The sequence below is a fragment of the Myotis myotis genome, unplaced genomic scaffold, assembly GCF_014108235.1.
Source record: "Myotis myotis isolate mMyoMyo1 unplaced genomic scaffold, mMyoMyo1.p scaffold_m19_p_3, whole genome shotgun sequence".
In the NCBI taxonomy this organism is placed as follows: domain Eukaryota; kingdom Metazoa; phylum Chordata; class Mammalia; order Chiroptera; family Vespertilionidae; genus Myotis; species Myotis myotis.
The window spans coordinates 177,864,050-177,889,819 of record NW_023416335.1 but is presented as its reverse complement, the minus strand read 5'-3'; the positions used below and the strand labels follow the sequence as shown (position 1 = coordinate 177,889,819).

At 40.3% G+C, this 25,770-nt stretch overlaps 2 long non-coding RNA genes across 2 annotated transcripts in view; one reads left to right on the top strand and one right to left on the bottom strand.

The window, feature by feature from the left end:
* Positions 1-382: 382 nt before the first annotated feature.
* Positions 383-25,770, bottom strand: part of LOC118652138 — a 28,890-nt gene continuing 3,502 nt past the window's right edge. Inside the window, exons 2-3 of the long non-coding RNA XR_004966441.1 lie at positions 21,802-21,915; positions 383-452 (exon numbers count right to left, since the gene is read on the bottom strand). This is a non-coding gene — a long non-coding RNA (uncharacterized LOC118652138). The remainder of the gene's footprint in view (positions 453-21,801; positions 21,916-25,770) is intronic.
* On the top strand, positions 1,550-25,183 carry LOC118652137. The gene is made up of 3 exons (XR_004966440.1): positions 1,550-2,018; positions 9,415-9,577; positions 25,062-25,183. It is a non-coding gene; the product is annotated as an uncharacterized LOC118652137 (long non-coding RNA).

The following is a 25,770-nucleotide window of genomic DNA, read 5'->3' as shown; positions in this document are numbered from 1 at the left end:
TGATCTCAAGTTTCCAGACATTTCTTGGGTTGTACATGAGCTTACCACAGGGCCCTTAACTGACACCTGATACTTCCCAAACTGAGATTCTATTTTATGATGACTATTTCTCAAAATACTTCACAATTCTAATATTTGCAAATTTTATAAGGCGAGAGGCAAAGCAGTGAGTGGTTTAATGGATTAAGTCCAAGGAGCAAATCTCTTTTCCTACTAAAAATGAACAAGGGTTGGCCAGCCTTTTTTGTAAAGGGCCAGATAATAAATATTTTCTGCTTTGCAGGCTGTAAGAACTTTGTTGCAACTACTCAACACTACCATTTTAGAGAAAGAGAGAGAGAGCAGCTATAGGCAATACATAACCGATGAACCTGGCTGAGTCCCAATAAAACTTTATTTTCAAAAACAGGTAGAAGGCTGGATTTAGTTCACAAGCCGTAGTTTGCCGACACCTGAAATAAAAGGAAGGAGAAAAGTTATGAGCATTTAATAAGAAGAATGTACTCACATAGTGTTGAATATAGTGGAGAATTTATAAAATGTAAAATACACAGTCCAGCCAAAGCCGGTTTGGCTCAGTGGATAGAGCGTCGGCTTGCGGACTGAAAGGTCCCAGGTTCGATTTCGGTCAAGGGCATGTACCTGGGTTGCGGGCACATCCCCAGTAGGAGATGTGCAGGGGGCAGCTGAATGATGTTTCTCTCTCACTCATGGATGTTTCTAACTCTCTATCTCTCTCCCTTCCTCTCTGTAAAAAATCAATAAAATATATTTTTTAAAAAATACACAGTCCAAAGTCCAGTACAGTGGAGGCTATCTGTGATGTAAAATGGGGTGTAAGTGAGGACCAAATACTTCTGGCTTCTAAGAGTCAGAAGGTATAGGGTCTGCTCCCCTGGAGAGAGGGAAATGGATTGTGAGCATGAGGAGCCACTGAGAAAATGAACAGGGATAAGAGAGCATTAGGAGGGAACAAAGGACCTTTAGAAGGAAAGTCTAACATGTACATAGTTTTGAGGCCCCTCATTGTTTTCTGTCTTTGCCTTTCCCAGAAGCTCACAGCTGGGTGTCACTCCAGGATTAGTCTCACGCTCAGGGCCTATCTCAGTGCTGTAGCTTCACCAAGGTAGCTTGGAATAGAGTCACACTCCTGGGGCCCAGAATCTAATGGCAACAGCGCTGGTCCCTTGAGCTGTGCCCCCTGAGATTCCTTCACTATAGAATGGTCCATGCCTGGTGCTTGCTTTTTCTTTGATAGACCTTTGGTTCTGATAGAGCATCAGCCTGCGGAATGAAAGGTCCTAGGTTGGATTCTGGTCAAGGGCAAGTGGGTACCTCGGTTGCAGGCTCCTCCCTGGCCCACTAGGGGCTTGTGCAGGAGGCAACCAATCGACGTGTTTCTCTCACATCAATATTTCTCTCTGTCTTTCCCTCTCTTCCACGCTCTCTAAAATTCAATGGAAAAATATCCTCGGGTGAGGATTAAAAAACAAACAAACCAAATCAAACCAAACAAACAAACAAAAAAACAAAGTAGCCACCTCCCAGCCTTTCCTGCCTGGAGCTGGATCCCACTCTCAAAACTCTCTGCTGACAGATGTAAGTCTACTGCAGCAGGAGAACTATTCAGATAATTGACTAATGTCCCATCTGACTACCAAACTAAACTGGCCCCGTCTCACTCATGAGCTTGTCATATTTAAGCTGGGAACGCCCTTTGGACATTGTACTTTGGACCACTTGACTGCCTTTTTCTTTAGCTGCGTCTTCCCTGGCCACTGTTCAACCAAGGAAGCCAGTCTCCATCCGTCCTGGCTTACTCTCTTTCCCCACTGGTCCTCTGTTTCAGAAACTTCACATACGCTGTGCCTGAGCCCACCTGACTTAGTGCAGTGTCATACTCCTTGTGACCACCAACTTGAAATGGGCCAGAAGGAGATAAAGGCAACTTCCAAGCCCACCTTTGACTCCCTTGTTGCCAATCTACAGTCAATATTCCCATTTCCAAGTTGAAAAAGGTAAAAATCCTCCACTGATGGAATGCAATCAGCTTTGCTCTATCATTATTGGTAAAGGGCATTTGGAGGTGTTTGGAGAAGGGTTGTGGGGCTATGTCTGGGCTTGATGAGAAGTAACACAATTAATTAGCACATTAGAATCACTTGGGAATCTTTTTAAAATCCTGATTTCTGGGCCTCATCCTCTGTAAATTCTGCTTCTTTGTTACTAGTGTTGTAGCCCCACCCCATAACAAAGAAACAGAATTTCCAGAGGATGAGGCCCAGAAATCAGGATTTTAAAAAGATTCCCAGGTGATTCTAATGTGCAGCCAAGGTTGAGAACCACTGCTGCAGAAGGTCACTGGGGTTGTCAGCTGAGAACATTTTGAAATATAGTTTAGCAAGATCGATTCAAATAACAAAGATTGATCTTCCCCTCTTAGCAGTTTTATTCCAAATGGGCCTAAATGCATTTTGTAGCCTCGCATAACCAGAATGAAAAGACTCTGTATTGATATTCTCTCAATATCACCTACATCTCGTAAGTATTCTTGCCCCAAATAACCTGAAATCTCAAACATTAAAGCAAAGGAGTGCAATGTGAGAAAATCCTCATCACTGGGTGAGGCCATAGTCCATAGGAGGCAGGAGAGCTCTGAATTCTCTAGGCAGGATTCCTTGCTGTGCTGAGTGTTTACTCCAGTACTCTTCTCAGAGGACAGTATTACCAAAGAGGCTGGCTTTATCTTATAATCTATAATAATAAAAACATAATATGCTAATTAGACCAGACAGCCAAACATCCTTCTGATGTCATTCTGGATGTCCTTCTGGATGAAGCCTCCGTGGTGGGGACAGAGGCAGAGGCGGTGGGGTGATGAGGCAGGTAGGCAGAGGGATTAGGGGCGATGAGGCAGGCAGGCAGGCAGAGTGGTTAGGGGTGATCAGGCAGGCAGGCAGGTGAGCGGTTAGGAGCCAGTGGTCCCGGTTGCGAGAGGGTGCAGGCCAGGCTAAGGGACCCCCCCCCACCCCCCGCACAAATTTAGTGCACCAGGACTCTAGTGAAAAATAATCAAAGAAATGCATATTAAAACAAATGTGAAATAATTTCAACCACTGAGATGAATAAAGATTAAAAAATTTTATATTAAAGTTATAGGAAAATGTACATTCTTATTTCCTGTTGTTGGGAGCATTAATTGGAATAACTTTTTCAGGTGTGTTTTATAGTTTGTATAAAATGTTTAATGTTCATGCCTTTTAGTTCAGCATTTAAAAAAAATTTATCATTATTGTTAAAAGTATTTTAGATGTTCCTCTTCATCCTGCCCCCAATAACCCCTTCACCCTATGCCCACCCCCTCCCCAGGCCTTCGCCATACTATTGTCTGTGTCCTTGGGTTATGCAAATATACATATAAGTTCTTTGGTTAATCTCTTCCCCCCCGGCCCCCCCTGCGCCCCCCACCTCACCCCTAACCCTTCTCTCTGAAATACGTCAGTCTGTTGCATGCTTCTGTGTCTCTGGATCTATTTTTTTCATTAGATTCCATATAAGTGAGATCATGTGATACTTGTCTTTCTCTGACTGGCTTATTTCACTTAGCATAATACACTCTAGGTCCCTCCATGCTGTCTTAAGGGGTAAGAGATCCTTTTTTTTTTTTTTTACAGCTGCATAGTATTACATTATGTACATGTACCACAACTTTTTTATCCACTCATCTACTGATGGGCACTTGGGCTGTTTCCAGATCTTAGCTATTGAAAATTGTGCTGCCATGAACATAGGGGTGCATATATTCTTTCTGATTGGTATTTCAGGCTTTTTAGAATATATTCCTAGATGTGGGATCACTGGGTCAAAGGGTAGTTTCAGTTTAAATTTTTTGAGGAAACCAGTCTTAGTGGTTTTACCAGTCTGAATTCCCACCAGCAGGGTTCCCTTTTTTCCACATTTTCACCAGCGTTTGTAGTTTGTTGATTTATTAGTGATAGCCGTTCTGGAAAGTGTGAGGTGGTACCTCATTGTGGTTTCAATTTGCATGTCTCTGATAATTAATGATGTTGAACATTTTTTCATATGTCTCTTGGCCATTTGTATGTCCTCTTTGGAGAAGTGTCTATTCAGGTCCTCTGCCAAGCATTTTTTTTTCTTTCTAAAATCACATCTGATACTCTGAGTCTGTAGGTTGCTTCTTAAATGTCCCTGGTTTTTAAAAAAATTTAATTGATTTTTTTTAGAGAGATAGGAAGGGAACGAGAGAGATAGAAACATCTATTAGAGAGAAACATCGTTCAGCTGCCTCCTGCTTCACATAGTTGCCTAAAGTGGCCTCCAGAGAGTGATTGCTTTACTTTCTCTTGCACCATCCACATCTCATTCAAAAGCCTTTTATTGACAGACACTAACCTGGAACTATCTGGGGAAGAGCATTCTGGGAAATGTAAATCTTGGTTTCTCCTCTCCCTTATAGAAGAGCAAAGCAATGATATTGATACTATACAACCCTAAGTTGGTCACTAAGCTTTTTTGTTTTAATTATATGTTCTACTAGAGGCCTGGTGCATGAATTTGTGCACAGGTGGGGTCCCTCTGGGTGGCCTGCAGGGACCAGGCCGAAACCCACAGTCCAATGCCGCCTGCTGCTCCTACCTGCTGCTCCTGCTCATCCCAGCCCCACTGTGCCTGCTGCGGGCTCACACCCAATCAGTCCCAATCAGGAGAGGCTTGTGCTGCTGCAGCAGTGCTCACCAGCCATGAGCCCTGCGTCTGACGCCCTCCCAAGGGGAGTGGCCTATGGGATCAGGCTGAAACCAGCTCTCCGACATCCCCTGAGGGGTCCTGAATTGCGAGAGGGTGCAGGCCAGGCTGAGGGACCCCACCAGTGCATGATTGGGCTGGGGAGGAACTGCGGGAGGGCTCCAAGGCATGTCCGGCCCATCTCGCTCAGTCCTGATCAGTCGGACCCCAGTAGCAAGCTAACCTACCAGTTGGAGCATCTACCCCCTGGTGGTCAGTGCACATCATAGCAAGCCATTGAACAGCCTTAGCACATCATTAGCATATTACGCTTTGATTGGTTGTTCAGTTGTTCTGCCCTTTGGTCTATTTGCATATTACCCTTTTATTACATAGGATGTTTTAAAGCCTATGTATCAAAACTGGGCCATGCATACACTGTTGTTGGCAACAATGGTATAACCAGTCTGGAAAACTGTCAGTTCCTTGAAAAATGAAATATGCAATTATCATATCACTCAGCACTTCTGTGCATTTACCCCAGAGAAATAAAAGTTTATATTAGTATAAAACCCATGCACAACTGACAGTCTGACATCCCTCTAGGGGTCCGGATTGTGAGAGGGTGCAGTTGAGGCTGAGGGACCCCAACTGGTGCACGAATCCATGCACTGGGCCTCTAGTTTAGTATATTAGGTCTACAATTCAGATTTTCTTTTTTTGTGTGTGTGTGATTAATCACTATGCTTTAATTATGTTCAATTTGTAACAATGAAAATACATCCTGCGTATCAGATATTTACATTACGATTCATAACAGTAGCAAAATTACAGTTATGAAGTAGCAACGAAAATAATTTTACGGTTGGGGGTCACCACAACATGAGGAACCGTATTAAAGGGTCACGGCATTAGGAAGGTTGAGAACCACTGGTCTAAATGGTTATAAAACCGAATATGGAGAACACGTTTCCAGGCTTGGAAAAAGTTTTTGGAGAAGAATCCAATGAGTTTACCGATGATTTGGGAGAAAGGAGTATCTTGAGACTGTGTCCAACCGAGGAAGCAGCAGTAGAGCTCCTCAGCAAAGTCCTCAATGGGAACCGGTGGCACCTGAGGCACTAGCCAAGGCTGCACATCAGGGTGGTGCCTGTCTGACACAACTCTGATCCAATAAAGGCCACCCTCCCACAGGACGTGTTGGGAATTTGGGTGGATCCCATAGATTCAAGTTATCAGTATGTACAAGGTTCTGCTGACACTCAATCCATCCGAGGAATCTTCCCCAGGAGATTTTCTGATTTTTAGTTTATAACCTGTGTCCTATAGTGGAAGGGTCTCAAGAAACAGAACTGTCACCTTAAGTAGAGAGCACCCTGTAGTACATCTTCCCATGGCATCAAGCTGCCTGTTCTGTTGGGTAATTCAAAAAGAAATTGGGGAAATCAACCATGCCAAGTATGACTCAGTGGTTGAGAGTGGACCCAGGAACCAGGAGGTCATGGTTTGATTCTGTCAGGGCCATGCCCAGGTTTCGGACTCAATCCCTAATAGGGGTGTGCAGGAGGCAGCTGATCGATAATTCTCTCATCATTGATGTTTCTATCTCTTTCTCCTTCTCCCTTCCTCTCTGAAATCAACAAAAATATATTTAAAAATAAAGAAATGGGGGGAAAAATAAAGAAATGAGGTTAGCTTGAAGGTAAAATGATGGACCCAGGTAATGATGGAAATAAGTGAACATTGAGTGTTACTTTTTGTCCTCCCTTCTAATTTTGTACTTTTCTAAAAGTCCCTGACATAATTATGGTTTTCCCATTGGACTTATAAATATTTGGCTTATTGATATTTTGGGTTGGTAAACTGGGGAAATACCAATGATTCAGTCTTTTTCCTGAGGTCAGGTAATGCAGAGGCTCTTAGATGATGCAAAGTCTCATTAAAAAAGAAAGTTCTCCAGGGAAATCTAAAACAAGTGGAGTAAGCAATTCAAGAGGCATAGGCTTGTTCATTTAGAATGTTTATTAGCTCTCTGTTTTGCTGAAGTTGTTTCCTCTAATCTGAATATTTCTAATGCTATCAAGAAAAATTCCCTGCTCTCTGGCAGCAGGATATATATTTTGCTTTCTCCAGATATGTTCAAAGGTAATTATGAAGTTTAGAAAAGGTACCCTGAATCTCTCCCTGTGCAGATATCTGGGCCTGTGCTTTGAGCATTGATCTGGCTGGTTGATTAATTCTAAAAAACAAACAAAAAAATCTTCCTGGTATGCATACAAATAAGGCCTCAAAATATGGAAATGTGACATAATGGAGAATACTTTTGGGTCTTAGCTAATCTTAGGGAACTGGTGAATAATTTATTCTCTTAATTAGTTTTCTTAAAGTCTAACCAAAGATTGCTATTTACCAGTAATTAGGATCTCCATTTCAGCTCCTTCTTTCAGAGAGAGAGAAACAGCATGATGAGTTTAAGTTGGTAGTGAGGAATTAAAAGCTATTCAATAATGTTTTTAAATTTAACAATATATATTTACTGTAGAAAATAGGGAAAAGTACTAGAATGATTAAAATTACTCCTAATTTTGCCAACTAAAGTAATCAACATTATATATTTTTCAATCTTTCACAATACTGACACATTATTTTATATAGATGAAGTGTGTCTATGTGTAAAAATGCATATAAATTGGAACCATGCTTTGCACACTGTTGTTGTGCTCAACAACATACCATAAACATTTTTTCAAATCATGAAGTTTTCTTCTACAACACACTCAAGGACTGCATAGTATTCCATTGAAATGTGTGCACCATAATTTATTTAATTAATCCTCTTATTAAACATTTCAATTTCTTATGGTTTTGCATTATCATAAATAATTCTGTGGTGAAGAACCTTGTAACTCTTGATACCCCTGATTATTTCCTAAGGGTAAATACACAGAAAAGGGTAAACACTGAACATAGATATCCTTTATTTCTGCCTGCCCAGAATTCCTTTCCCTTTTCAGATGACAGAACTGCCCTCCGATGTCACATATCCATTTCCTTTCAGGAATCACTTCTCCCCCACCTGGTGGAATTTTTTGTCACATGGTTGGGACTAATCAGGATTAACACAGTGACTAGTCCAGGAGGGGGCATGTGATCCACTCAGGGCCAATAAGAGGGAATTTTCTAAGTCTGAAATAGTACTTGGAATAAAACATTTCTTTGCCTCTGAAATGCAGGGTGCCAAGGACCATTTAAAATTGAAACTGACAGGGCCATCTTTGCCACAGTGGTGCCAACACAGAAGAAAGCAGAGCTGAGAGATGGAGAGAGAAGGGGGATTTCTGATGACACCATTTGAGTTTCTGGTTTTAGCCATGCCAGAAGCAAGATGTTCCCCTAGACTTTTCCAATTACTCGACCTAATAAACTCCCCTTTTTGCTTAAAATAATTTCAGCTAGTTTTTTGTCTTTAGGCAACTGAAACTCTTAACTAACATTGATATATATTAAAAAAATATTTTTATTGATTTCAGAGAGGAAGGGAGAGGGAGAGAGAGTCAGAAACATCAATGATGAGAAAGAATCATTAATTGGCTGCCTCCTGCATACCCCCTACTGGGGATTGAACCCACAACCCAGGCATGTGCCCTTGATCAGAATGGAACTTGGGACTCTTCAGTCCGCAGGCCATCGCTCTATTCACTGAGCCAAACCAGCTAGGGCCACATTGATATTTTTAAGATTTTGATGCATATTTCCAGATTACCTCCCAAGACAATATATTGTCAAATTTATTTGTGAAATTTTAAATTTAATTATAGTTGATATTGTTGTACTTGGTCAGTTAGAATTAACAGTATGAATCAATCTTACCTCTTCTTTCCATACGCCCTTCCCCTCCTGACTAAAGGAGAGCATCCCAGGCAAGTCATCACACTCCAAGTGTGTGTAAGGGTGAAGGTTGTGGTTGTGGTGAATATAGATCAAGCTAGGGTTATAGTATGCCTATTTGTCAGGGTGAGTAAAAGCTTTTGCTATCAAGGAAGGGAAAATAGGTCAATGTACTCCTTAGCCAGTGATGGCGGACCTATGACACGCGTGTTAGAGGTGACACGCGAACTCATTTTGTTGGTTGATTTTTCTTTGTTAAATGGAATTTAAATATATAAAATAAATATCAAAAATATAAGTCTTTGTTTTACTATGGTTGCAAATATCAAAAAATTTCTATATGTGAGACGGCACCAGAGTTATGTTAGGGTTTTTCAAAATGCTGACACGCCGAGCTCAAAAGGTTCGCCATCACTGCCCTTATATTATAATACTTCCTTTCCACTCTCAAAAGTGAAAGTTAAGAGAAATCTTAAGAGAAGGCAGTTCCAAGAAAGGACTTACTAGTAAATTATTCAGGAGTAACTTGTCAACTTCAAGTCAGCGAACCAAGGAAGAGTATTTTGGAAAGAAACTCTGTGACTGGACTAGGTGGAACCAAAGTGTTGGAGTCAGATGAAAGGAGGCAGGCCAGTGGGCAGCTGTAGGAGGAGGAGGACGGGGTGGGGTGATTTTAAAAGGATGCTAAAAGAACACTGGCAGAAATAAGTCAATGCTAACATTTCACTGGGATGAATTGGAACGCAGTGTCCCTTAACTGTGGTTTTTCTGTCGACTTTGTAGCTAAGGAAATGAAAACGGGTTCCAGTCGCATGAGGTAGACACCGCCCTCAAAAGGAAAGACAAACAATACTCATTATTAGCAGCAGCCCACCTACTGTGTGCACTAGTGATCAGCTGAAACTCCTGAAGCAATTAATGTGTGGCCTTCGCTGGTTTCTTGAGAGTAAGTGGTTTGTTTTACTCATCCTTTCATATACCTCCCAAAATGTTTTCTAGTTCCTAAAATTACAAACAAACAAAGCTGAATAGGGAAAAGAGTTTTAGGAAATGGGAACCAGTCATTAAATTTTTAAAAAAGAAGATTTCCTGTCCTTTGCTAGTGGAAGCGAAGTAGTAAGTAAATCTGTTTCTTAATACACATTTTATTGATTTAAAAAATAATTTTATCCATATAACAGAAATTCTCATTCATTGCTGATGGGAATGCAAAATGTTACAGCCCATTTGAAAGACATTTTGGCTGTTTCTTATAACACTAAAAGTATTCTTACCATATGATCCAGCAATCATGCTCCTAGATATTTCCTCAAAGGAGTCAAAAACTTATGTCCACACAAAAACCTGCACATGGCTATTTATAGCAGCTTTATTCTTAATTACCAGAATTTGGAAGGAATTAAGGTATCGTTCAGTAGATGAATAGATAAATAATCTGTGACATATCCAGACAATGGAATATTATTTGTCGCTAAGGAGAAATGATCTACCGAGCCAAAAAAAGATATAGAGAAGCTGTAATGTGTATTACTAAGTAAAGAAGTCTGCATGAAAAGTCTACATACTATATGATTCCTACTACATGACATTTTAGAAATGTAAAGAGATCAGTGGTTGCTAGGAGTTAGAGGGGAGGATGAATAGGTAGAGCAGAGAGGATTTTGAGGGCAGTGAAACTAAGTTGTGTAATATTATAATGATAGATTGTATTCATCATACATTTTTCAAAACCAATAGAATATACAACACCAAGAGTGAACCCTAATATAAACTATAGACATACATAGTGATATGAGTAATAATGATGTGTACATGTAAGTTCATGGATTGTAAAAAATGTATCATTCTGGTTTTGGATGTTGGTAGTAGGGGAGGCTGTGCTTGTGTCAGATAGTATATGGGAACTCTGTATTTTCCACTCAATTTTGCTATAAACCTAAAACTGCTCTAAAAAAATTAACTTTGTTATAAAAAAAGAGTACTAGTGATGACTGAGTGAGAGAGAGGTAAAAGTGCTGAGATGCTAGTTTTCACCAATACTACCTGAAGGAAAGTTTGCTTTTTTCTCTGACATCCTGCATTCCTCACTCCATCCCAACTTCCATTATTTTTAGCATTCAATCTCTTTGTTTTTCTCCATGTGTTTGTTCTATTAGTCTTATCTTATATTCATACTAGAGGCCCAGTGCACAAAATTCATGCACTGGGGAGGGGGGGGGTCCCTCAGCCCAGCCTGCCCCCTCTCATAGTCTGGGAGCCCTCAGGGGATGTCCTACTGATGTCCTAAACAGCAGTCTGGCCGCGGAGGCTCAGAGCAGGTGCCGTGTGTGTGTGTGTGTGTGTGTGTGTGTGTGTGTGTGTGTCTCCACTGGGGGCCTGCCCCCATCCACGTCTGAGGCTCAGAGCAGGCACCCCTCTGTGTTGTTCTCTCAGGCTCAGGGCCGTGCTGGGCCCCTCCTCCTGAGCTGGTTGTGACCATTATGGAGTCTTGACCTCATTTGCATATTACTGCTTTTCATATAAATATATATATTTCCATATTTCAGGATGGGTACACTTTATACCCCAGGCCATGGATGGACCATGCTGAGATAGTTCTAGAGTGATGGGCTCATCCCTAAATGAACACAGTTCTATATACGTGTCTGATTCCTACCTGTTTGCTCCCAAACTTTCCTGTCCCCTCACATTCTTCCTTTCTGTCTCCAGTTCCTGGGTGGTCTGGATCCAGAACCCCTGCCTGGCTGGTGGTAAAACTGGACATGTTGGGCGAGACTGGCCTGGTCATTGCCAGCCCCACAATTCTGAGTTTCTTTTGCCCTCACAAACACCCAGATGTCTAAGCCTGGCCATTTGAGTGGTAGTGGACCTGTAAGGGAGATACCTAATGCATCTTCCCCTGCCCCCATTAATTACATTACATTTCAGAAGGCTTTACCAACTCTTAAGGTGAGTTGATTTGTAGAATTTCTCCGTGTGCATATCACAGGGGTCTATGAGATATAGATGGCTTTAAGGCTTCACCGTTTTTTAAAATTAAACCATTTGCCGAAACCGGTTTGGCTCAGTGGATAGAGCGTCAGCCTGCGGACTGAAAGGTCCCAGGTTCGATTCAGGTCAAGGGCATGTACCTGGGTTGCGGGCACATCCCCAGTAGGAGATGTGCAGGAGGCAGCTGATCGATGTTTCTCTCTCATCGATGTTTCTAACTCTCTATCTCTCTCCTTTCCTCTCTGTAAAAAAATCAATAAAATATATTTTAAAAAAATAAATAAAAAATAAAATTAAACCATTTAAGAACTACTAAAGATTTTACAGCATTTAAATTATTTTTGCATTTTTTAGATAATTTTATCAGACAAAGAAAATACAGTGTTTTCACCAAGACTCCAAGTTGCAAATGGTATCTAATGAATTGAAATACTATCCTGAAGTCAATACACCTGAATTTAATCTCAGTCGCTCTCAAATACTTAACTTCTTCATATCTTTGCTTTCTCATATATACAAAGAATGGAGGGAGACTAGATGATATCATGGCTCTTCCAGGTTTAAAATGTTATGATTTTTATAATTTAAATACAAATGCAACCTGACCCTGTTTGGCTCAGTGGACAGAGTGTCAGCCTGTGGACTAAAGGGTCCCGGGTTTGATTCTGATCTAGGGCACATGCCCAAGTTGCAAGCTCAATCCCCAATAGGGGGCGTGTAGGAGGCAGCTAATCAATGATTCTCATCATTGATATTTCTATCTTTCCCTCCCTTTCCCTTCCTCTCTAAAATCAATGATTAAAAATAAATAAATAAAAGCAGATGATGACTAAGCCAATACCATTTCCTCCTGTATCATGTTTCTCTCAAAGTGAAACCTAAAAGCCTAAATAAACTTACATTTAGGCCACATTTCAGATTTCATCAACTCCCCAAAGAGACTGTCTATGGGTCAGAAAATGCTCATCTTGAAAAGGGGCAAGTCCGACTCATACAGATGTTCTTTCCACTCAAATGCAGACACTGTTTTTGTGGAAATAGTAGAAGAGTTGAGCCAGCCAGAGGCCCCTGACTGAGGAGACTGAAAGGTCTCCCAGTGCAACCACTCCCAAAGGCGGGTCCAGTTTCTATGAGCTGTTTCCTGCCTGAACAAACAGTCCCTCCCAAGCCTTTGATGCTGAACTGGTTCAGAGACCACCCTTTGGGATCAGGTCCACTCTAGCGGCCAGGGGCCTTGGACAAAATGAAGTGTGAAGAAAGTGGTCCCTGGGATTTGACACTATGGCAGCCCCAGAAACAACATGGGTTCTTAGTCTGGTAATAAATAAGATGAGCCTGTGCCAAACTTGGAACTCATTCCTGGGTCTATCCTGGCTTATGTCAATGTGACAGACAGGACTGGCCATGGGGAAACAGGAGCCAAGACTCTATGGGTGGAAGTTTGGTTCTTGACCAAATTGGGAGGCTGTTTGTCTTGGAGTTCTCTTACTTAGTTCCCTTTTTAATATCCCCTCACCTCCTTTTTTGAAGCTTCACACTCTCCTAGCAAATTGGCACCTCTCCTCATCTCAGCTGCCTTAGACAAGGATCAAGGTCGAAAGGATTTGATTAATTCAAACAAATTTGGAGCAAATGAGAATCTAAGATGTCATTCTTCTCAAATGAATTTTTACTTCATAGGGGACTCTGATTGTAGTCTTCTATAAAATCTCTACTAATGGAATTTCATATCTACAGGGGAGAGAGATTTGGATGAAGCACTTTTCAATGCCTTCTTATCATACCATGTTTGATAATACAAGGAAGCATTCATTTAATGCCAGCCAGGGGGCAAACACTGTTTTATCTACATTACCAATGCTAACTCAGTCACTCCTTACAACTATATGAGGTAGGTGCTCTTTATATTTTTTTTAGAAGGAATCTTTTTTAATGTATTTTTATTGATTTCAGAGAGGAAGGGAGAAGGAGAGAGAGAAAGAAACCTCCATGATGAGAGAGAATCATGGATCGACTGCCTCTTGCATGCCCCCTACTGGGGATCGAGCCCACAACCCAGGCATGTGCCCTGACCAGGAATCGAACTGGTGACCTCCTGGTTCCTAGGTTGATGCTCAGTCACTGAGCCACACTGGCTGAGCAAGGTAGGTGCTCTTCTTATCCCCACTTTATAGGTAAGGAAACTGAAGAACAGAGAGGTTAAATAACTCTCCCAAAGGTTGTGTAATTGATAAAGGACAAATTTGGGATTCAAATTCATTCAGTCTGCTTCTAGAAGCCATGCTCATAACGACTATGCTATTCTGCTTACTCTGTTTAACACTTCCTCCAATCCCATTCTAAAAGTTTTAAGCCAATAAAATTACTTACATTTTTACGTTGAGTTAAAATTTTTCAATGGGGAGCCCCAGGATGTGCTAGGATTACATTTATTTTCTTGTACCACCCATTTTCCCTGTGGTTACAGATTGCCTTTCAATTTTTTCTTTCATTCTTTGCCTCAACCCTTAATATTTTCCATCCTTTCAACCCCATCTTCTAGCACACAAAATCTTCCTATTACTCCATCGCCCTACTCACTTCATTCTCTCTGTCAAAACCCTCCGATGACTTATCTTTTCAGTGGACACTAAAGCCCTCATGATCTGGCTCCTGCCTGCTTTTCTGACATCATCTCCTACTATTCTTGTTTCACTCCCACTCTTCAAACACACAAAGCTCATGTCTACCTCTGGGCCCTTGTACTGCTCCTTCTTCTTCCTGAAATACTCTTCCCCAAAAGTTTCATAAGACCCAGTTCCTCTTTCCATTCAGGCTTCACCCCGTGTCTCCCCTTGGAGAGTCTCCCTGTCGACGCTGCCTGAACTACACACCTCTCCTTTCCCTGCTATATTTTCCTTCATAGTATTTACCAGCTCCTACAATTAGTTTGTGCACATATTTATTACTTCTTTTCTATCTCCCTCATTGGAATGTAACCATTATTATGACTTTCTTATTTATGGCTGAATCCCTAGCACCTAGAAGAGTACCTAGCACGCACACACACACACACACACACACACACACACACACTATAAATCTTGGAAGATCAAACAAGGAAATTTGGCAAAACAGAATAAAAAGACATTAAGGTAAAAAACAAACAAACAAAAAAAACTAGGAGGGCCCTGCTGGTGTGCCCCAGTTAGATGAGCATCATCCCATGCACTAGGAGATTGTCGGTTTGATTTCCAGTCAGAGCACAGGCCCACAGGGTTGTGGGCTTGATCCCTAGTAGGGGGTGTGCAGAAGGCAGCCAATTGATGTTTCTATCTTATTGATATTTCTACCTCTATCATCCTTTCCCTTTCTCTCTCTGAAAGCAATAAAAACATTTTTTTTAAAAACTAGGAGGGAAGCCCCGACTGGTTTGGCTCAGGGGATAGAGCATCGGCCTGCAGACTGAAAGGTCCCAGGCTCGATTCCAGTCAAGTGTATGTACCATGGTTGCAGGCACATCCCCAGTAGGGAGTGTGCAGGAGGCAGCTGATAGATGTTTCTCTCTCATCGATGTTTCTAACTCTCTATCCCTCTCCCTTCCTCTCTGTAAAATATCAATAAAATATATTTTTAAAAAAACAAACTAGGAGGGAAACGTAAGAAATAAGGAATTATTCCATAAAGTCCAAACTGGCTAAAAAGCATTTGAGAAAGAAAGAACAGCGACATGATTGAAAAAAACTAAATGGAGAAACATTTTATCTCCATAGTGTAAAAACCACTGATTGCAAAACAGGATGAGTGTGTGTATGTGGGGGGAGGGGGGGAGGGTTGAGGGCGGGGGAAATCCAGGTACATCACTGGGAATGTACAAAGATAAAATCCTAAAAGCTTCTAGAAAGAAAATTCACATACACAACATATACACAATAGGTGCACAATAAATGTTTGCAGAATAAATGAAGGAGTTTCTCTCGTAAACCTGCTAAGTAGATGCCACCTCATGCTGCCTTCCTCACTCTCCTTCAATGGGCTTATTGATTTCCATATCTATTTTGCTGGAAACTATACTCAAGTAACTTCCTGAGAAAGAATGCACTGGGAGTAAAATTTCCAAACTCTTACATATCTGAAAATGTCTGTATTTTGCCTTCAACCAAATTGATAGTTAGACTGGACTTAGAATTCTAGGTTGAAACTCATTTTCTCTGAGGATTTTTACAGCACTACCACTGTGAGAAGTCTGGAGCATGCCTGCCTTTCATTCCTTTGTTCATGACCTGTGTGTGTATATATATAATCATAGCTATTCACAATGGTTGTTTCATTCATTTTGGTGACCTTTAACCTCATCTTTACATATAAAATATGAATATTTTGAAAATCTCTACAGTACTAATTTATGGTGGGATGATGATTGATATAACTGTAGGAAGCCATTCGTTTACTTCTTGCTTCTATTTTTGCCAAAATCTGTTTTTTCTCACAACATCTCTGAGAGGTCTATGGACATGTTTCTTGACATTTTATATTTTTCCTAGTGAACCTTCCTATTATGAAGCTTCAAGCCCCTAGAATTTTAATGACTTCTGCTTCTCAATGTTATACATTTTAAGATTGGTCTCACAAAAGGTTAGGAACCACATGTAATTCTGTTTTGTTTTGTTTTCCACTATTTACATATTCACGTCTTCAAAAACAAAGTCAAGTTAAAATATTTGGTGGAGAATGCAAAAGTCCATGTTTGACTCAAATGTCACTCTTATTACAGAGCAAAGTGAGAACTTAAGTGCACAGGCCCACAGGCCGGTCTACAGTTTATTGCTTACCTAGTGGGATCTCTGACTTTAATATTCAGTTTTCATTCATTTACCTTGAAAGAAAAGTTGGGAGGTATACTGAAAATGACCAATTGTTCTGGGTTGCCTACTATTGAGGGAGTTTCCAGGACACAGGATTTTCAGTGCCCAAACTAAGAAAGTCCTGGTCAAACTGTGATGAGTTTTATGCCTTGAGTGTGTGTGTGTGTGTATGTGTGTGTGTGTGTGTGTATAGGGGCTTAGGTCTGTGTGGTAGACATTGTTCTCTATTACATTTTATATCCCATATAACAACTTAAATAGATGTAGTATATATGCACATATCTATCCATCTATTTATTTTTCTCCTTTTAATTTTAACTTAAGTGTATGTATATATGTGTGTATATGTGTATAACTTAAGTATAAGTATACATATGTGTGTGTGTGTATGCATATATCTACCCCTCATTTATCTATCTCCTTTTACTTTTTCTTTAGTTGAGTCATCTTTAAAACGAGAAGAATAGTATGCAGTGTGCTGACAGTAGTGTTCAATTGCTTAATTAATGCCTGTAAATTGTTTTGGGATCCTTTGATGAAAGCACTAAGTAACTGTAAAAGTTTATAATAATATTATTCTTATTTTATTCAGAGGGACTCAGCAGGATTCAAATACTGCTTGAGCATAAAGGGATTACTTTACCATTATTTAGATACTATAATTCCCATGGAGGCTCACTAACTGTATTTACATAATATGGAACTAGTTCTCAATAAATTGTTCTCTATAAACTATCAAAAGAAAGATAAATGATACAGGGCCTTTGGATCTAAAGAACAAAATACACAGTCAGCAAGGAGGTGGTTGCACAAGTCTGAAATAAATGAAGCCATTTTGTAATGGCTTTAGTAAAAAATTATATGAAGGGGCTCCTATAAAGAAAAAAAGGCTCTATTTTCTGGGTATGCATTCTAGGTATACATATTTCTGTGAGATGTAATTAGTCCTAGTTACTGAAAATGTCATGTTCTCCATTGACAGATACTGTAGTTTTCCTGGGGCTAATTTGGGAATATTTGAGATAAAAATAAGTGGTACTATTCAAATGGAACATTTTATCCTTTTATGCTTACATATTCCTGTGGGTATTTCTTAGGAACAAGGATATTCTATTACATAACCACAGGATAATGATCAAAATTGGAAAATTTACATTAATATTTTCTAATTTACAGGTCTTAATCATATTTTTGCCAATTATTTTAGTAATGCCCTTTATGGCAAATTGTAATTTAAAAATTGTGGTTAAAGATCTAATTGGGGACTAAATGTTGCATTTAGCTGCTTATCTCTTTAATCTTATAAAAGCTGAAATAATTTCTCAGTCTGTTTTTCATGACATTTACATTTTAAAGAGTATAGACCAGTTATTTTTTTTCTTTATTTTTGTTGTTGCTGCTATTACATATGTCCCCTCCCCCCCACATTCCCCTCCCTACTCAGTTCTGTCCCCCTTCCCCTCTGGCCATCTCTGCACTGTTGTTTGTGTCCATGGGTTATGCATATATGTTTTTTTTTAAAAAAAATATATTTTTATTGATTTCAGAGAGGAAGGGAGAGGGAGAGAGATATATAGAAATATCCTATATAATAAAAAGCGTAATATGCAAATAGACCAAATGGCCAAATGACAGGTTGCTATGATACACATTGACCACCAGGGTGTAGACCAGGGGTGGGCAAACTTTTTGACTCGAGGGCCACAATGGGTTCTTAAACTGGACCGGAGGGCCGGAACAAAAGCATGGATGGAGTGTTTGTGTGAACTAATATAAATTCAAAGTAAACATCATTACATAAAAGGGTACGGTCTTTTTTTTTTTTTTTTTTTAGTTTTATTCATTTCAAATGGGCCGGATCCGGCCCTCAGGCCGTAGTTTGCCCACGGCTGGTGTAGACGCTCAATGCAGGAGCTGCCCCCTGATGGTCAGTGCGCTCCCACAGGGGGAGCACCACTCAGCCAAAAACCCAGCTGATGGCTGGCAAGCACAGCAGTGGTGGCAGGAGCCTCTCCCACCCCCTTGGCAGTCGGACATCCCCCAAGGGCTCCCGGACTGTGAAAGGGCGCAGGCTGGGCTGTGGGAGCCCCCTCCCGAGTGCACAGATGTCATGCACCAGGTCTCTAATTAATGATAAGAGAGAATCATTGATCAGCTGCCTCCTGCATGCCCCACACTGGTTATCAAGCCCACAACCCGGGCATGTGCCCCGACGGGAATGGAACCTCCACCTCCTGATTCATAGGTCAAAGCTCAACCACTAAGCCAAGCTGGCCAGGGGCATATATGTTCTTTAGGTAATCCCTTCACCTCCCTTCATCCAATCCCTGCCTCCCCTCCCCTTATAGGCCAGTTATTTTGTATAATATCCCTCACTTTTTGTTTGTCTGATGTTTCTTCATGATTAGATTGAGGGCAAGCAGGGTAATGTAGAAGTGATCTGATCTAAGTATATCATATCAAGAGTCAGTACAGAACATTTTTAAAGAGCAGTGTTTAGTCCTAACTGGTTTGGCTCAGTGGATAGAGTGTCAACCTGTGGACTGGAGGGTCCCAGGTTCGATTCCAGTCAAGGGCATGTACTTTGGTTGCGGGCACAGCCCCAGTAGGGGGTGTGCAGGAGGCAGCTGATTGATGTTTCTCTCTCATTGATGTTTCTAACTCTCTATCCCTCTCCCCTTCCTCTCTGTAAAAAAAAAAAAAAAAAATCAATAAAATATATTTTTTAAAAAAAGAGCAGTGTTTAGTGGTACATGAATAGAACAAGCCTAGGCTGAGGACAAAGCCTTCAGTGGGCTGGTAGCAGATGCTATGGGGCACCACCCAAGTCCACAGCTGCTGGGAGCACTGGATTCTGACAACCCACAGCTGAGTCCCTCTCCAGTTATTCCCTCAGCCTAATGAGCTGTCTCTCCCCCTTCAGCAGTTTGTTGAAGTTGGGGTGCAAAGGCCTGGTTTCTTGCCTCAATTGAGACAACTCTGAAGGGTCATCCCAACTCCAGAGCTCCCTGCGGGATAGGCTGAGGCCTCTGTTACACCTGCATTTGAGTTCAACGTCTTCCTCCGCCTAATCCTGCTGCCTTCTCTCCCTCACCTGAGTTGTTCCAGAGATCACTCCACAATAAATCTCCTGCTTATTAATCTGAGACTTCGAAATCTTTTCCCCAGGAAATCAGACCTACAACTGGGCCATTTTACGTATGTGAGTGAGTCTTTTAATAATTATTTCAAGTATTGTAATAGGTCAACTTAAAACATATTGACATTATTAAAGTAGATGCAAATTAATCCTCTTACACGAATTTTATTCCAGCACAATTTGACCATGAGAACTGTGTAGACAGAGACCAACAATACAAAGATGTCAATAAGAGACTGTCTAGATTGCTTAGGATAGTCAGAGCTTGATCTTAGCTTTGCATGTCCAGAAATTTAACTTTGTCAGGGGTGATCAGACTCAGAGAAACTGATACAGAGTAAGGGTGATCTAACTCAGAAAGGAAGATGTAGACATTAAAGTGAGGAATGTAATTGTCAAACAAAACAAAAATGTTTATTGACTAAATGGCATGCTCTTATTCCATAAGAAAATCTACATGGGAAGCCAAATCAGAAATTTACTTGGTGCATAAGATAATTTATACAATTTTAATTTCTCTGATTTATCATGATCTGACCATCTTTGCAATATTTAGCCCTACTGAGACATACCTACAAGTAGATCCGATATTCATTTCTGCTTACCAAGGTACTCTAGCCCTAGACAGTTTACAGTATACAAGTTAATACTTAAAAATACAACACAGCCTCCTAATGGTCCACTGATATCTATTCTGATTCCCACACACCAGTTCTCCACATTAGAGGTAGATTATTTTTTGAATGCAAATTTGATGTCACTCCTCTGCCTAAAACCCTTCAATAGCTTCTTATTGCCAGTAAGTGAACATAAATCTCCTTAACCTTGTCCACAAGGCCACATGTGGGCTAATCAGAAAAAAAAATCAATTCTTTGAAAGCCCTATGTGGGTTACTTCCTCCAGGAAAGCGAGTCAGCATAAAATGCATTAGGCCAACCCTGTAAAAACAGCAACCTGACTCACAGGGAGGTTGGAAAGTGTAGCAGATGAGAGGCAGATCCAGTCATTTCATCCCCACAGTCCCTATCTCTAGATTTATAAAACAATCCAGCAAAAAGAAAATTGTCTTGCTTGTCCCGGAGGCTCCTTAAATTCTCTATGTTCAAATAAGCCACAGGTTTTTGTGACTTACTTCCCTAGAGTCTTGCCCCAAAGCTCAAAGGCAGAAGAGGAACTTAGATTGTGTGCCTATGAAGCAGCTGCCACTTTACAGACCTTCTCCAACTTAGTTTTTACAACTCTATCAGATGCAGGGAGGGGGTCCTCCTTATCCGGTATTCATTCCCTGAGTCCCCATTGTTATAAGATTATTCAAGGATGCAAAAGTCATCAAAGCATGAATATGATTACTAGCCAATTCATCTATTACAAAATGAGTCCCTATACAAACTTCCTTTCTGCTTAACACTAGGGTTTATCTGTAATATCATGCCAAGGTCGCAGTCTCTATTTGGCAAGATTAAAAACACAAAGTCTCGTGTAAACGAGCATGTAGGGAAACGGGAATTTTCTTGTATGGCTTGCTTGTAACTGTGGAGATGAGTGAATTTCTGGATGGCAGTTTGGCAATAGGTTTGGAAATGTAAACTATGCATTCCCTTTGACCCACTTCTAGGAATTTGCCCTAAAGTTGACATTGTCTAGTAGGAAGCAATAACTGAGAAGGAAGTTCAATTGTTTTAACTATGTTAACATCGTGGAAACTTGTAAACAATGGTTTAACATAGAAAAATATAAACATTAAAATATTTTAAAGGAAACATTTTTTTCAAGAGCAACACTCTATATGATTGTGATGTGATGTCATATGTAAGCGGAGGGATGCCAATCCATATCATCTAAATGTGTCAGAAAAATTAGTCTAAAAAAAACAACTCTAATGTGATTAAGCCTTTGCCCATTCTAAGTACTGCATGGCAGCAATTGTAACCTAAATATATTTTCAGTTTTTAAAAATTTTGGTAAAATACAGGTATCATTTTTTTTCTACACTCAATATAAAATACTGACCCTCCTTCAGATATTTCATTTTTTTCTGGTAACAATTATCCTCTGATAATGAGGACTTGCTGAAATTTCCCCATGTGGATGAGTAAATTGAGGTTTAGAGAGTTTAAGAAATGTGGCCAAGACCACAAGATAAAGGATTCAGTCCTTAGTCCAAATGCAGATCTGCTATTTCCCCTACATCTTACCTTCCCTTTAAGGAGCACAGTAAGACCATCTAATAGTACGTAGGGCTGCTTTGTAGGTATGAGTTAGAGACATTCTTCCCCTGGCCTATTCCTCCAGTCCCAGGAATTTCAACACTGAAAAATAAAATGAAAATAAAGAAAGTACATAATTGAAGGAGTAGAACCTGCACATAGAATCACTGAATAGGGTGGCTATAAGAGGAGGAAAGAAATTCCCACCCACCAAGTTGGAAGGGGTAAAAATAAATCCCCTCTAAACTTTTTTAGTTTATAGATTTTCTGAAACCTGCAACCATCTGTAAAGAGCTAATTCTAACAATTCAAATAGACTCTGAAGTAAAGTCATAATCATATAAAGAAATAAACCTTTTTTTTACATATTCTATATTAAATTAACTAATAAATTGTAGAGGGAGAACCAAATAAAGTATAGGAACTCTCGTTCAGTTAAAAATAGTTAAAAATAGGAGAAACCAAGATGGCGACATAGGTAAACACTGGAGATTGCTGCCTCGCACAACCTCTTCAAAAATACAACTAAAAGATGGAACGGACATCACCCAGAACCACAGGAAGGCTGGCTGAGGGGAAATTCCACAACAAGAAGGAAAGAGAAAAGCATACTGAGACTCAGAGGAGGCGCGGTGCTGAAGTAAAATACAAAGGTGCGGGGAGGTGCGTGCGGAGCGGGCTGGCAGCTGAGGGCGCGGTTGTCGTTTTCAATCGGGAGGGAGTCTCAGGCTCTGGGCTCCAGTTCCGGGCGAGTCTCTGGGGACCCTGACTCAAACGGGAGAAACGGGACTGTCTGGCATCGGTCGGAACTCGAGGGCAGCTTTCTCTCCGAGGTACTTGCAGCGGTTGCTGGGACACTGAGAGGCAGAGCCTCTGGGGACGGGACTGAGAGCAGCCATAACTGCTAGCTAGGCCTGCCCTGTTGATCCCCTGGGACCCGCCCCACCCAAGCCTTGCAGGGAGGCATTTGCTGGTTAGCCTCAGGCAGAGGCTAGATTAGTGTCACCCTAGAGATCCAGCACAGAAGTTCTCCCACTGCAGACACAGCTGATTCTCACAGCCAATTGGCCTGGAGGTCAAATCCCTCCCAGTGTTATCTACAACAATCAAGGCTTAGCTACAACAAGACTGCGCACAAAGACCACTAGGGGGTGCACCAAGAGTGTCTACCTCAGGTAATTGGGACACTTAGCACAGAAAGCCACTCTATCGACACAGCGAAGCATAAAAAATGCCGAGACAAAGAAACAGGACACAAATGACAGAAATGGAGGAAAGCAGGCTGCTGGATATAGAATTCAAAACCACACTTTTGAGGTCTTTCAAGAGTCTTCTAGAGACTGCCGATAAACTTAATGAGATGTACAAGAAATCTAATGAGACCCGCGATGTTGTGATAAAGGACCAACTAGAAATTAAGCATACACTGACTGAAATAAAGAACATTATACAGACTCCCAACAGCAGACCAGAGGATCGCAAGATTCAAGTCAAAGATTTGAAATACGAAGAAGCAAAAAACACCCAACCGGAAAAGCAAAATGAAAAAAGAATCCGAAAATACGAAGATAGTGTAAGGAGCCTCTGGGACAGCTTCAAGCGTACCAACATCCAAATTATAGGGGTGCCAGAAGAAGTGAGAGAGCAAGATATTGAAAACCTATTTGAAGAAATAATGACAGAAAACTTCCCCTACCTGGTGAAAGAAATAGACTTACAAGTCCAGGAAGCACAGAGAACCCCAAACAAAAGGAATACAAAGAGGACCACACCAAGACACATCATAATTAAAATGCCAAGAGCAAAAGACAAAGAGAGAATCTTAAAAGCAGCAAGAGAAAGAAACTCAGTTACCTACAAGGGAATACCCATATGACTGTCAGCTGATTTCTCAACAGAAACTTTGCAAGCCAGAAGGGAGTGGCAAGAAATATTCAAAGTGATGAATACCAAGAACCTACAACCAAGATTACTTTAGCCAGCAAAGCTATCATGTAGAATTGAAGGTCAGATAAAGAGCTTCACAGATAAGGAAAAGCTAAAGGAGTTCATCACCACCAAACCAGTATTATATGAAATGCTGAAAGGTATCCTTTAAGAAGAGGAAGAAGAAGAAAAAGGTAAAGATACAAATTATGAACAACAAATACGCATCTATCAACAAGTGAATCTAAGAATCAAGTGAATAAATAATCTGATGAACAGAATGAAGTGGTGATTATAATAGAATCAGGGACATAGAAAGGGAATGGACTGACTATTCTTGGGGGGGGAAGCGGAGTGGGGGATGGGGGAAGAGACTGGACGAAAATTGTGCACCTATGGATGAGGACAGTGGGTGGGAAGTGAGGGTGGAGGGTGGGGTGGGAACTGGGAGGAGAGGAGTTATGGGGGGAAAAAAGAGGAACAAATGTAATAATCTGAACAATAAATATTTAATTAAAAAAACACAAAAAAAATAGGAGCGTATCATTAAAATTCCTTTTAAAAATGGAAAGTAATTGCTTTTTAAAGGTATAATAATTTTAAGTGTTATAATCACAAGATATAAACAGATACTCTACTGCAAAACAACTATAATAATATCCCAGAATGTATTCAAATTATTTTAGTTTTTCTTGGGCTGCCTACACTAAATATCAGAGGTATTTTTGTAGTTGAATTCCACTATTGTGATGAAAAATAGTATTTTGGGGTCTGCTTTTGCTTACTTGAGAAAATGAAATCTTTGGATCATAGGAATGAGAGAAAGGCAGTGAGATTTAAGGAAAAAGCACTTTTTAGCTTTAAAAAGGAAAAGTCTTTTTTAAAACTTGACTGTAATGTTAGTGAATTTTTAATGTCAAGGAACATCATTTTGGGGAGACTGAAGATACCAAAAAGACATTTTAAAAAAATTTGATATTTAAAAATTTAAATCAATATCAAATATAGCATATATTAGCACAAAGTAATGCAGTGTTTTGCATTTTCCTTTTATAAAGAGTTTAACTATCATTTTTTCTTTAAAAGGTGGAGAAAGTGAATCGTAATATCTAGCATTTGGACAGTGTTTTCCACATGTATAATATGAAGTCATCATTAGTACTATTGCCAAATAGTTTGGGTTTGCTCTCCTTCCTGGGATGTCAGAAAATGGTATCCCCTGGTTCCCTTTTATTTGTATGAGGCCATGCAAACAGTTCTGGCCAATGGTTTGTGAGCAAAAGTTTCTACTTCAGACCCTCAAATCTATCTTTTCCTTCCAGCATGAAGATTGGCAATGTTCAAGACGAGGGCTGCCTGGAACCCTGAGTGATTCTAAGAGCAAAGCCTTTGCTGACCTGCAAAGGACATAAAGCACAAGTAAATAAATCCTCACTAACTCAAACCACTAAAATTCTGTGATTATCTGTTACTCCAGCATCACTTAGTCTCATCTTACTTATGCACTATGCACTATATTTCCTATTTCACAGATGGAAATTACACTCTGTCTATATCTACGTTAGTATCAGAAATTTGTAAAAATGAATAGAGAGTAGATAAGAATCAAAGCAAGAAAAGTCTGACAGGGACTTTTTCTCTCTTCATGAATGTGAATTTCACAAAAAATGTTCCTTAAATGCAGAGAATTCATTCAATTTGTAGTTGACAAAAAAAAAAGGGTTGCATTCAGAAACCTATTTTTATTATATTACTAATTACTAGTATTAGTGGTAATAATAATAGCTACCCTGAATTCAGTGTGAATATATCCTGAGTCCTGTATTAGGTGCTTAATTTATATAACCTCATTTTATTTCACTTAATCCTCACGGTGATCCTAAGAGGTAGCTATTATTTAAACAGATCTATCCTCAAACCAGCTTTCTTCCCATTACTACAATGGTGTTTTATGGTTTGCAAAGTACAAAATCATATTCATCTTTGCAGCAGCAACTATTCGGCTGATAGTCTTTCATTTTACAGAAGAGA